This window comes from Zingiber officinale, chromosome 3A, assembly GCF_018446385.1.
Source record: "Zingiber officinale cultivar Zhangliang chromosome 3A, Zo_v1.1, whole genome shotgun sequence".
In the NCBI taxonomy this organism is placed as follows: domain Eukaryota; kingdom Viridiplantae; phylum Streptophyta; class Magnoliopsida; order Zingiberales; family Zingiberaceae; genus Zingiber; species Zingiber officinale.
In genome coordinates, this window is record NC_055990.1 from 49087923 (window position 1) to 49100271 (window position 12349).

Here is a 12349-nt window from a genome sequence, read left to right on the forward strand (position 1 = left end):
GGGACAAACCATTGGAGTGGTTGTAGTGTAATTAGGTATTAGTTTATCTTGACTAATAAATTACACTAGTACACTATGAGTCTATTGAGCAGGACCATTTGAGGTAGTTTCTTTTTATACTGACTATATAAAAAGATAATACCTCTGTTATTATGGAAGTGTATACTCTTAATCATGATATAATAACAAGCACATATACTTAATATTTATTTCTTTAATTTATCAAAGGGTGCGAGTTAGCTCGTTAAATCAATAGGCCCAATAAGTTGGGAAATGATATTATTTATATGGTATGTTGTTGATTATAGAATGAAACTGTGTCCTAGTAATCTAGGTTGATGATGTCCCCTTGAGGAGCTCATAAGGATTGTCATGTAAACACTGCAGGTGGACTTAGTCTGACATGATGATAAGGTTGAGTTGTACTACTCTTGGAGCTAGATATTAATTAAGTGAGTTGTCAATAACTCATTTAATTAGTAGGCATTCAATATCTTAAACACATAGAGACTAACACACTCATGATAAGAAGGATCCCATATAGTAATATGGTGTTGGTTGGTCCTAGGAAGACCGTACCGGTTCCACTATACAAAACTTTTGTACAAGTGTCGAACCTTTCCTAAACAACCTATTGTGTTCTTTAGAAGTTAAATTAGGAATCACAAATGGAATTTAACATTATTGATTCCAAATTTAACTTATCTGGTCTTAATGGTTTAGACTTGGATCGCAAGCGGAACTTAACACTATTGATCCAAATCCACCTATGTTATAAATTCAATTAAATATTAATTTCCAAAATTGGCTTCTAGGACTGCATGGTGAGGCACATGGCCTTCTTGGGTATGGGAGCATCCACCACCGCCTAGACAAAGCCTTTTAAGGAAAGCTAATATTTAATTTCCTTATATAACTCTAGGTTTAACCAAAAAGAACAATTGAATCACAAATTCGAAAAACAAAGAAAAACACAAACACGAATTACTAATTCGAAAAATTAGATCTAATGCCTCTTGTGTTTGGAATTCATACAAAGAAAAATAACTAGCATGATGCGGAAAATAATTGCTAATTATACCTTTTCTTTGTATGCTAATAACCTCGAGATCTTCTGCTGTATTCCTCGCCTCACCTTGGACGTCGTGTGGGCGACAATCCTCCAAGATGAACACCACCCAAAGCCTTCTTCCTCCTCCTCTAGAATTCGGCCACCACCACACCAAGGAGCAAAAGAGAGCAAAGGGAAAAGAGAGGGAGAGAGGAGCCGACCACCAAGAGGAACTCCACCAAGAAAATAAGAATTGATTTCTCTTGAGGTCTCCTCACCCCTTCTTTTATATTACTTGCCCAAGGCAAATAAGGAAAGACTTTTTACAAAAGTTAAAATCTTCCTCTTGTTTTTCCTTTTCCCTTTTATTTGTCCTTTTCTTTCCTCTTGATTGAATCAATCATCAAATATTAATTGGATGATGATTTAATTTTATTTATTTTGGCCAGCCCCTTGCTTGGGCACCAAGCAAGGGTGGCCGACCACATCATCAAGGGGAAGGAAAATTTTTTATAAAATTTTATAAAAGAAGAAATCCTCCTATAAAATTTTATATGCTCTCTTTCCTAAAGTGGATGTTAAAAAAGGAAAGTTTTAAAAATTAAAACCATGTTTTAAAATTTAAAACTTCTCTTATAAAATTTCCTTTTTTAACATGGTTACAAAAATAGAAAATTTAAAATTTAAAAATTCTCTTCCTTTTTCCTAAAAACCATGAGAATGGTTAAAAAAGGAAAGTTTTAAAACTTTTAAACTCTCTTTTAAACCATGTGGCCTAATTCAAATAAGGAAAGTTTTTAAATTTAAAATCTTTCTTTTAAAACTTGTAGAATTCTACAAAGAGAAGATTTTAAAAATTCAAAACACCCCTCCTTGTTTGAATTAATGTGGCCGACCGCTTCTTGTTTGGGCACCAAGCAAGGGGTCGGCCCCTTAAGAGGATATGATGGTCGGCCCTTGGCTTGGTCACCAAGCCTTGGGCCGACCCTCTCTTGGACACCAAGATGGGATTTTAATGAGTGGTTTATAAGGCACTAATGAGGCTACGATAGAGACCTAGAGGAGAAATTGATTTTGGCCTTCCGATGAGCTTGAGTATCCCGTGTTCGCCCCAAACACACAACTCAGGTTCATCAATAATAACTCCTTCCACTAGAGAGTTATTATTGCACTACCGCACCAATTCCAAATTACATTATGGGCTTCTTCTTATCAGGAGTGTGTTAGTCTCCCTGTGTTTAAGATAACGAATGCCCACTAATTTAGTAAGTTACTAACAACTCAATTAATATCTAGCTCCAAGAGTAGTACCACTCAACTTCATTGTTATGTCGGACTAAGTCCACCTACAGGGTTTAACATGGCAATCCTTATAAGCTCCTCTTGGGGGCATTCTCAACCTAGATAACTAGATCACAGTTTCCTTCTATAATCAACAACACACACTTTAAGTAATCTCATTTCCCAACTTATCGGGCCTATTGATTTATCGAGCTAAATCTCATCCTTTGATAAGTTAAAAGAATAAATACTAAATATATGTGCTTGTTATTATATTAGGATTAAGAGAACATACTTCCATAATAACTAAGGTCTAGTTCTTTTATTAAGTCAGTATAAAAAAAACTTACCTTAAATGGTCCTACTCAATACACGTAGAGTGTACTAGTATAATTTATTAGTCAAGATAAACTAATACCTAATTACACTACGACTATTCCAATGGTTTGTTCCTTTCCATCTTAGTCATGAGCAACTATTTATAATTTATAAAGAGATGATAACATGATCTTCTGTGTGTGACACCACATACCATATTATCTACGATATAAATTAATTGAACAACTACACTTAACATAAATGTAGATATTTTTGACCAAAAGTGATTCTTTATTTCATAAATAAATGTTTACAAAAGCTAGGCTTTTAGTATACACTCTAACAATCTCCCACTTATACTAAAAGACTAAGCTGCCATATCTGTTGTCATATATCTGATTCTCATCCCCTCCATATGCCGATCAAAAGCTTTCGCCGGAAGGGCCTTAGTGAAAGGATCTGCTAGGTTATCTGCTGATGCAATCTTGGCGACGATAACTTCTCCTCGCTTGACGATGTCTCGTATCAGGTGGTACTTGCGCTCTATATGTTTACTCGCCTTATGGACTCGTGGTTCCGTCGTGTTTGCAACTGCACCGCTATTATCACAATAAATTGTGATGATTTTGGGCAAACCAAGAATCATATCTAAGTCCATTAGGAAGTTCCTAAGCCATACAGCTTCTTTGGCTGCCTCAGAGGCTGCCACATACTCAGCTTCCATGGTTGAGTCAGAAACACATTTCTTCTTAACACTCCTTCATGTAATGGCTCCACCTCCTAAAGTAAACACATAGCCTGATGTAGACTTACTGTTGTCCCTATCTGATTGGAAGTCCGAATCCGTGTAACCCACAGGGAGCAAATCGTCTGCTTGGTAAACTAGCATATAATCTCTAGTCCTTCTTAGGTACTTCAATATATGCTTTACAGCAGTCCAATGTCCTTGTCCAGGGTTACTCTGATATCTGCTAATCATGCCCACGATAAAACAGATATCAGGTCTCGTACACAGCATTGCATACATTAGACTTCCCATAGCCGAAGCATAAGGAACTGCCTTCATGTCCTCTATATCTTTTGATGTCTTCAGAGACATCTCTTTAGATAAGACTACTCCATGCCTAAAAGGTAAGAAACCTTTCTTGGAGTTCTGCATGCTAAAACGAGCAAGGAGTGTATCTATATATGAAGCTTGAGATAGGCACAACATCATTTTCTTGCCATCCCTTATGACTTTGATCCCAAGAATGTGTGCACATTCTCCTAAGTCCTTCATATCAAATGTTTTGGACAACCATACCCTTACGTCCGATAATACCTTGACATTATTGCCAATTAACAAAATATCATCTACGTATAGTACAAGAAATACCACCACGTTTCCGTTACACTTCTTATATACACAAGACTCATCCGGACACTAAATAAATCCATATGACTGGATTACTTCATTAAACCAGATGTTCCAAGATCTTGAAGCTTGCTTCAGTCCATAAATGGATCGATTCAGCTTGCATACTAGATGCTCTTTGCCCTTTTCAATGAACCCCTCTGGTTGCTTCATATGGATGTTTTCTTCAAAACTTCCATTAAGGAAAGCTGTCTTGACATCCATTTGCCAAATCTCATAATCCATATGAGCAACAATGGATAAGAGTATCCGGATAGACTTTAGCATAGCTACCAGCGAAAAAATTTTCTCATAATCGATTCTCTCTTTCTGAGTATACCCTTTCGCAACAAGCCTTGCATTGAAGGTTTCTACCTTCCCGTCTGTCCCTCTTTTCCTTTTGTAGATCCACTTGCATCCAACGACTTTTACACCATCAGGTGGTTCTACAAGCTCCCAAACCTTATTAGAACACATAGATTCTATTTCAAAATTCATTGCCTTTTGCCAAGATACTGCATCTTTATCTTGGAGTGCTTCGTCATATGACCGGGGATCAGGTTCATGTTTACCCGGGATCAAATCCGAAGATTCTCCCAAAAACATGAATCTCTCAGGTTGCCTCACAACCCTCCCACTACGACGAGGCACTGTCTGTAACTGTGCATCATCTGTGACATGTGTTGCAGTCTCTTGTGATACTTCATCTTGTACTGTTGGTACTAAAGTAGACGTGTCCTCTCTTATTTCTTCTAGAATAATTTTACTCATGGGCTTATGGTTCATTACATAATCATCTTCTAAAAATCGAGCATTGGTACTAACAATGATCTTCAGATTTTTAGGATTATAAAATAAACCACCTTTCGTTCCCTTAGGATATCCCACAAACAGACAAACTTCTGTATGTGAATCCAACTTGTTAGTCTCTCCCTTCAACACATGTGTTGGACTACCCCATATCCGGATATGATTCAGACTAGGCTTATGCCCATTCTATAATTCCATGGGAGTAGAAGGAACTGTTTTAGAAGATACCATATTCAGAATGTACATTGCTGTTTCTAAAGCATATCCCCAAAATGAATTTGGTAATTTTGAATAACTCATCATCGATCTAACCATTTCCATAAGAGTCATATTCCTTGGTTCTGCCACACCATTCTGTTGGGGTGTACCAGGTGCAGTCAATTGGGATTGAATCCCGACTTCTGATAAGTAATTCCTAAACTCTCCAAAGAGGCATTCACCACCACGGTCAGATCGTAGTGTCTTAATACTTTTACCAAGACGTTTCTCCACATGAACCCTATATTCTTTGAACTTATCAAAGCATTCAGACTTGCGGCGCATCAAGTAAATGTATTCGTATCTTAAATAATCGTCTATAAAGGAGATGAAATATTCATAACCACCTCTTGCTTGGATAGACATAGGACCACACAAATCAGAATGAACCAGTTCTAACACATCTTTGGCTCTATACCCCTTAGCCTTAAAAGGTCTCTTGGTCATTTTACCTTCCAAGCAAGATTCACAGGTTGGAAAGTTTTCCAACTCTAATGAACCCAAGAGTCCATCGGCTACAAGCCTTTGAATCCTACTTAAGTTAATATGACCAAGCCTTAGATGCCAAAGATACGTTTGGTTCATTTTCGAAGGTTCTTTTCTCTTATTAGAGTTAGAAGATGTGTTATTAATTTACATATTTTGCTTTGTGGGAGAAATTGGATTTAAAGTATATAAATTGCCAATCAATGCACCAGAACAGATAATAACTTTATTTCTTTTTATAACCACATTGTTACTAAAAGAAACAGAATATCCATCCAAATACAGTTTAGAAACTGAAATTAAATTCTTTCTAAAACTGGTTACATAAAGATAATTTCTTAAAACCAAACTTCTATTCCTATCAAAAGATAAGTAGATGCCTCCCACTGTAACAGCCACCACCTTAGTAGCATTGCCCATGTAGACAGTTATCTCTCCTTCAAATAGTCATCGGGTTTCTTGGAACCTCTGTAAAGAGTTGCAGACATGATCAGTGGCTCCTGTATCTACACACCAGGTATTGGTAGATAACACCGCTAAACATGTTTCAACTACTAGAGTATGAGATATACCTTTATTGTTCTGATTCCTATAAGGACAATCCGCCTTCCAATGCCCTGACTGCTTGCAGATGAAGCACTTGCCCTTCGGCTTCTTCATTCTAGCTTTTTGTCCTGTACCCTGAGGTTTATTCACTTTCTTTGCTTAGAAGACCTGAGTCTTCTTCTTCTTGCTTTTTGACTTAGAAGTAGAACCATTTTCAGCATAGTGAATCTGAGAACTGTGACGAAATATACCTTCTGCTGCCTGTAGTTCTGTCAGAAGTTTCGCCAACGTATACTCCCTTTTATTCATGTTATAGTTCAGGCGGAACTGCTCAAAACTTCTGGGTAGCGTTTGGAGAATTACATCGACCTGGGTTTCCCCATCGATTTCTTCTCCAAGGACTTGTATTTCATTCAGATAAGCCATCATTTTGAGGATATGATCCCTTATGGGTGTCCCCTCAGACATGGTGGCTGTCATTAACTTTCTCATTGCCTCTTGCCTAGCAGTCCGACTCTGGTGCCCAAAGAGTTCTTTGAGATTGTTCATTATATCATATGCAGTTGGTAAATCTTGATGCTGATGTTGCAATACATTTGACATTAAATCCAAAATGTAGCACCGCGCCATCTCATCAGCTTTTACCCATTTCTTATGATACTCAATCTCCTCTGGGGTTGAGTCACCATTATGTGTATCTGGGCATACCTCTGACAGTACAAACTTATAGCTTTCAGCAGTTAAGACAATATCCAGGTTTCTTTTCCAATCTATATAGTTGTGACCAGTAAGTCTATTCTCTTTCAGAGTAATGGTCAGTGGGTTGAAAGTTATTCTAAGAATCACAAAATAAATTTTTGGTCAGGACTCTAAATTTAGAATAATATTGATTCCTCAAACAATAATATTTAAATTTACCAACACCTCAAAACACCGTGAATATTACATGGCATGTTAGTGTGGATGTATACAAATTCAACATTTGTAAGAGGTGGGTGTAACCCATTAATTTTATTACCTTGTCATCCTAACTTTATGACAAATAAAATTAATAGTTGGTTTTCCTCTGGTCACACAAAACAATAGCAGTGACTCCATTGGGGAGGATACTATTGAATGTGTCTAAGTGTATACCATTACTTGATACTTAGTCCATTAAATAGGATTGTGCCCCTTCAGTTGGAGAAGATCACACGCTCCTAAATAATTTCCTATAACCATCCATAAAGGAAGTTTGATCTAGTGATCCGCAACAAACCCATCCGTTGTGGAGGGAGGCACTCAGAGCCAACACGCAAGCTTGTTGCATCACTTACAAACCAGTAATGGAGACCGTGGAATTCATTTAAAAATCCCTCTCCCACTTAGTTATTTAAAGTGAGGAATTTTAACCTATGCTAGCATACACACATGCACATAAACATCACAGTAAATAAAAGCAATAAATTTGAAAATTAATTTTCCAACTAATATGACATTTTCCATCACTGTCTTCAGTATGCTCCAACCCTAGCTGCTGTCATCTTTAGCCACCACCATCAGGTCGAGTTGTCACATCTATCTTGCTTCTTATTCCGTTGCGCCTCTGGTCCTCCAATAGCACCACACCTCGCAAAGATAAGATCCGTGACAATAATAGAATTTTACACATATCGATCCTATATTCCATAAAGGAATGTACATGTATTCTAGATCGAATAAAAAAGTAAATTCTAAAAATAATACAGCTCCTGCTGTATTTAATACATGCAATCATGCACACACAAAATAATGCCTTTGACATGTCTAAGGGTCCAATCACACACAATATCTAAATGTTATAATAGTTGGAGCCTGCAACCACAAAGTTAGCACATCCTACTATTATCCTGCATAAATTATGTATGACATGTGCATAATTAATTTGAAAACCAAAACACGCAGAGGTAAACCCTAGCTCTGATACCAATTGTTGGTTGGTCCTAGGAAGATCGTACCGGTTCCATTGTACAAAAATTTTGTACAAGTGTCAAACCTTTCCTAAACAACCTATTGTGTTCTTTAGAAGTTAAATTAGGAATCGCAAACGGAACTTAACATTATTGATTCCAAATTTAACTTATCTGTTCTTAATGGTTTAGACTTGGATCGCAAGCGGAACTTAACACTATTGATCCAAATCCACCTATGTTATAAATTCAATTAAATATTAATTTCTAAAATTGACTTCCAGGACTGCATGGCGAGGCACATGGCCTTCTTGGGTATGGGAGCATCCACCACCACCTAGACAAAGCCTTTTAAAGAAATCTAATATTTAATTTCCTTATATAACTCTAGGTTTAACCGAAAAGAATAATCGAATCACAAATTCGAAAAACAAATAAAAACACAAACACGAATTACTAATTCGAAAAACTAGATCTAATGCCTCTTGTGTTTGGAATTCATATAAAGAAAAATAACTAGCATGATGCGGAAAATAATTGTTAATTATACCTTTTCTTTGTATGCTAATAACCTCGAGATCTTCTGCCGTATTCCTCGCCTCGCCTGGGACGTCGTGTGGGCGACGATCATCCAAGATGAACACCACCCAAAGCCTTCTTCCTCCTCCTCTAGAATTCGGCCACCACCACCACCAAGTAGCAAAAGAGAGCAAAGGGAAAAGAGAGGGAGAGAGGGGCCGACCACCAAGAGGAACTCCACCAAGAGAATAAGAATTGATTTCTCTAGAGATCTCCTCACCCCTTCTTTTATATTACTTACCCAACGCAAATAAGAAAAGACTTTTTACAAAAGTTAAAATCTTCTTCTTGTTTTTCCTTTTCCCTTTTATTTTTCCTTTTCTTTCCTCTTGATTGAATCAATCATCAAATATTAATTGGATGATGATTTAATTTTATTTATTTTGGCCGGCCCCTTGCTTGGGCACCAAGCAAGGGTTACCGACCATATCACCAAAGGGAAGGAAAATTTTTTATAAAATTTTATAAAAGAAGAAATCCTCCTATAAAATTTTACATGCTCTCTTTTCTAAAGTGGATGTTAAAAAAGGAAAGTTTTAAAAATTAAAACCATGTTTTAAAATTTAAAACTTCTCTTATAAAATTTCCTTTTTTTAACATGGTTACAAAAATAGTAAATTTAAATGTTAAAACTTCTCTTCCTTTTTCCTAAAAACCATGAGGATGGTTAAAAAAGGAAAGTTTTAAAACTTTTAAACTCTCTTTTAAACCATGTATCCTAATTCAAATAAGGAAAGTTTTTAAATTTAAAATCTCTCTTTTAAAACTTGTAGAATTCTACAAAGAGAAGATTTTAAAAATTCAAAACGCCCCTCCTTATTTGAATTAATGTGGTCGGCCCCCTCTTGCTTGGGCACCAAGCATGGGGCCGACCCCTTAAGAGGATATGGTGGCCGGCCCTTGGCTTGGTCACCAAGCCTTGGGCCGACCCTCTCTTGGACACCAAGATGGGCTTTTAATGAGTGGTTTATAAGGCACTAATGAGGCTACAACAGGGACCTAGAGGAGAAATTAGTTTTGACCTTCCGATGAGCTTGAGTATCCCGTGTTCGCCCCAAACACACAACTCAAGTTCATCAATAATAACTCATTCCACTAGAGAGTTATTATTGCACTACCGCACCAATCCCAAATTACATTATGGGCTCCTTCTTATCATGAGTGTGTTAGTCTCCCTGTGTTTAAGATAATAAATGCCCACTAATTAAGTAAGTTCTAACAACTCACTTAATTAATATCTTGCTCCAAGAGTAGTACCACTCAACTTCATTGTCATGTCGGACTAAGTCCACCTGCAGGGTTTAACATGGCAATCCTTATGAGCTCCTCTTGGGGACATTCTCAACCTAGATAACTAGGACACAGTTTCCTTCTATAATCAACAACACACACTATAAGTAATATCATTTCCCAACTTATCAGGCCTATTGATTTATCGAGCTAAATCTCACCCTTTGATAAGTTAAAAAAATAAATACTAAATATATGTGCTTGTTATTATATTAGGATTAAGAGAACACACTTCCATAATAACTAAGGTCTAGTTCTTTTATTAAGTCAGTATAAAAAGAACTTACAATGGTCCTACTCAATACACTTAGAGTGTACTAATGTAATTTATTGTCAAGATAAACTAATACCTAATTACACTACGACTATTCCAATGGTTTGTTCCTTTCTATCTTAGTCGTGAGCAACTGTTTATAATTTATAAAGAGCTGATAACATGATCTTCTGTGTGTGACACCACACACCATGTTATCTATGATATAAATTAATTGAACAACTACACTTAACATAAATGTAGATATTTTTGACCAAAAGTGATTCTTTATTTCATAAATAAATGTTTACAAAAGTTAGGCTTTTAGTATACACTCTAATATATGGGATTGGTACGGTAGTGCAATAATAACTCTTTAGTGGAATGAGATATTATTGATGAACTTGAGTTGGGTGTTCGGGAATAACACGGGAAGCTCAAGCTCATCGAGAGACCAAAACCAATTCCTCCTCTCGGTCCCTATTGTAGCCTCTTATTTATAAAGTCTTATATCCACCAAAAACCCAACTTCTTACCCATTTCTTGGTGGCCAGCCAAGCCTAGCTTGGAGCCCAAGCTAGGGCCGACCCTAGCTTGGAGCCCAAGCAAGGATAGCCGGCCACATATAGATTAAAAGGAGATTTTAAATTTTAAATCTTTCCTTATGTGGAAGCCATGATTTTAAAAGAGAGTTTTAAAAATTTTAAATATTTCCTTTTATAGCTTTCTACAAAGGATTAAGAGAAAGGTTTGATATCTTTCCTTATTTGTAGTTAAAAGGAAGATTTTAATTTTTGATAAAACTTTCCTTTTTAGCAACCATCCATATGTTTTAAAAGAAAGATTTTAATTTATATAATTTTCCTTTTACAACCATCAAGGGATTTAAAGAAAGAAATTTTTTAATTAAAATTTCTTACCGGAAACAAATAAGGAAGTTTTACTTTCATGTTTAAAACTTTTCTTGTTTGGAATTAAAGGGGCGACCGACCATGACAAGAAGAAAAGGAGGTTTTAATTTTTTATTTTAAAACTTTCCTTTTTAGTCATTGGCAAGGAATATAAGGAAGTTTTAATTATGTTTAAAACTTTCCTTATTTTTCAAGACCAAGAAATATAAAAGAGAGGATAGAGATGCCTCACCTCACAACACATCTATTATTCTTCGTCTCTTATTCCTTGTGCCCCGACCCTACTTATTCTCCTTCTCTTCCTCTTTGGTGGCCGGCAGTAGCATCTCTTGGAGCTTGGTGGTTGGCCAGATTTTGTTTGAAGGAGGAGTAGAGAAAGGAGGCATTGTTTCCTAGCATCCCTTGGAAATTGGTTGGTGGCCGGAACTCATCATCCTTGAAGGTTGTTGGTGGCCGAAACTTGGAAGCAGGAAGAAGAAGGCTTGGGTGGACTCTCGTCTTGGTAGATCGTCGCCCACACGACGTCCGAGATAAGAAGAGGAATACAATAGAAGATCAAGAGTTCTATAAGTTACAAGAGGTATAACTAGTTATTAGTTTCTGCATCATAACTAGTGCATCCTTTTTGTATAGATCTTGTAAAACCAAACACAATAGGTTATCGATTTTAGTTATCATTTTTGTTATCGATTTTCATTTCGATTTCATGTTTCGATATTGTGCTCCTATTGAGGTCTCTATAGTTAAACCTAGTTTACTGTAAGAAGTTGAACATCCAATTTCTCTGTGAGGCTTTGTTTAGGAAGTGGTGGATGATCCCATACCCAAAAAGGCCTAGTGCCTCACCATGTTTAACCTGGAAGTCGATCTTAGAAATAGATTTTTGATAACTTCTGTAATATGGTTTAACTTAGGAAGATCTCATCGGTTGAACTTGGAGTAAGAATGTTAAGTTTCATTCCCAATCCAAGTTTAACTTCTAAAGGGAAAATTTGGATTAATAATGTTAAGTATCGTTTGCAATCAAAATTTAACTTTAGTAGAGCACATGGGTAGCTAGGATAGTTCTATGCTTATACAAATTTTTGTATGGGGGAACTAGGACGGTATTCCGAGTAGCAACCAACAATTACAGAAGTTAATTAAATATCTATTTCAAAGATTGACGTCCAGGTTAAACATGGGGAGGCACTAGGCCTTCTTGGGTATGGGATCATCCACCACTTCCTAAACAAAGCCTTTCAA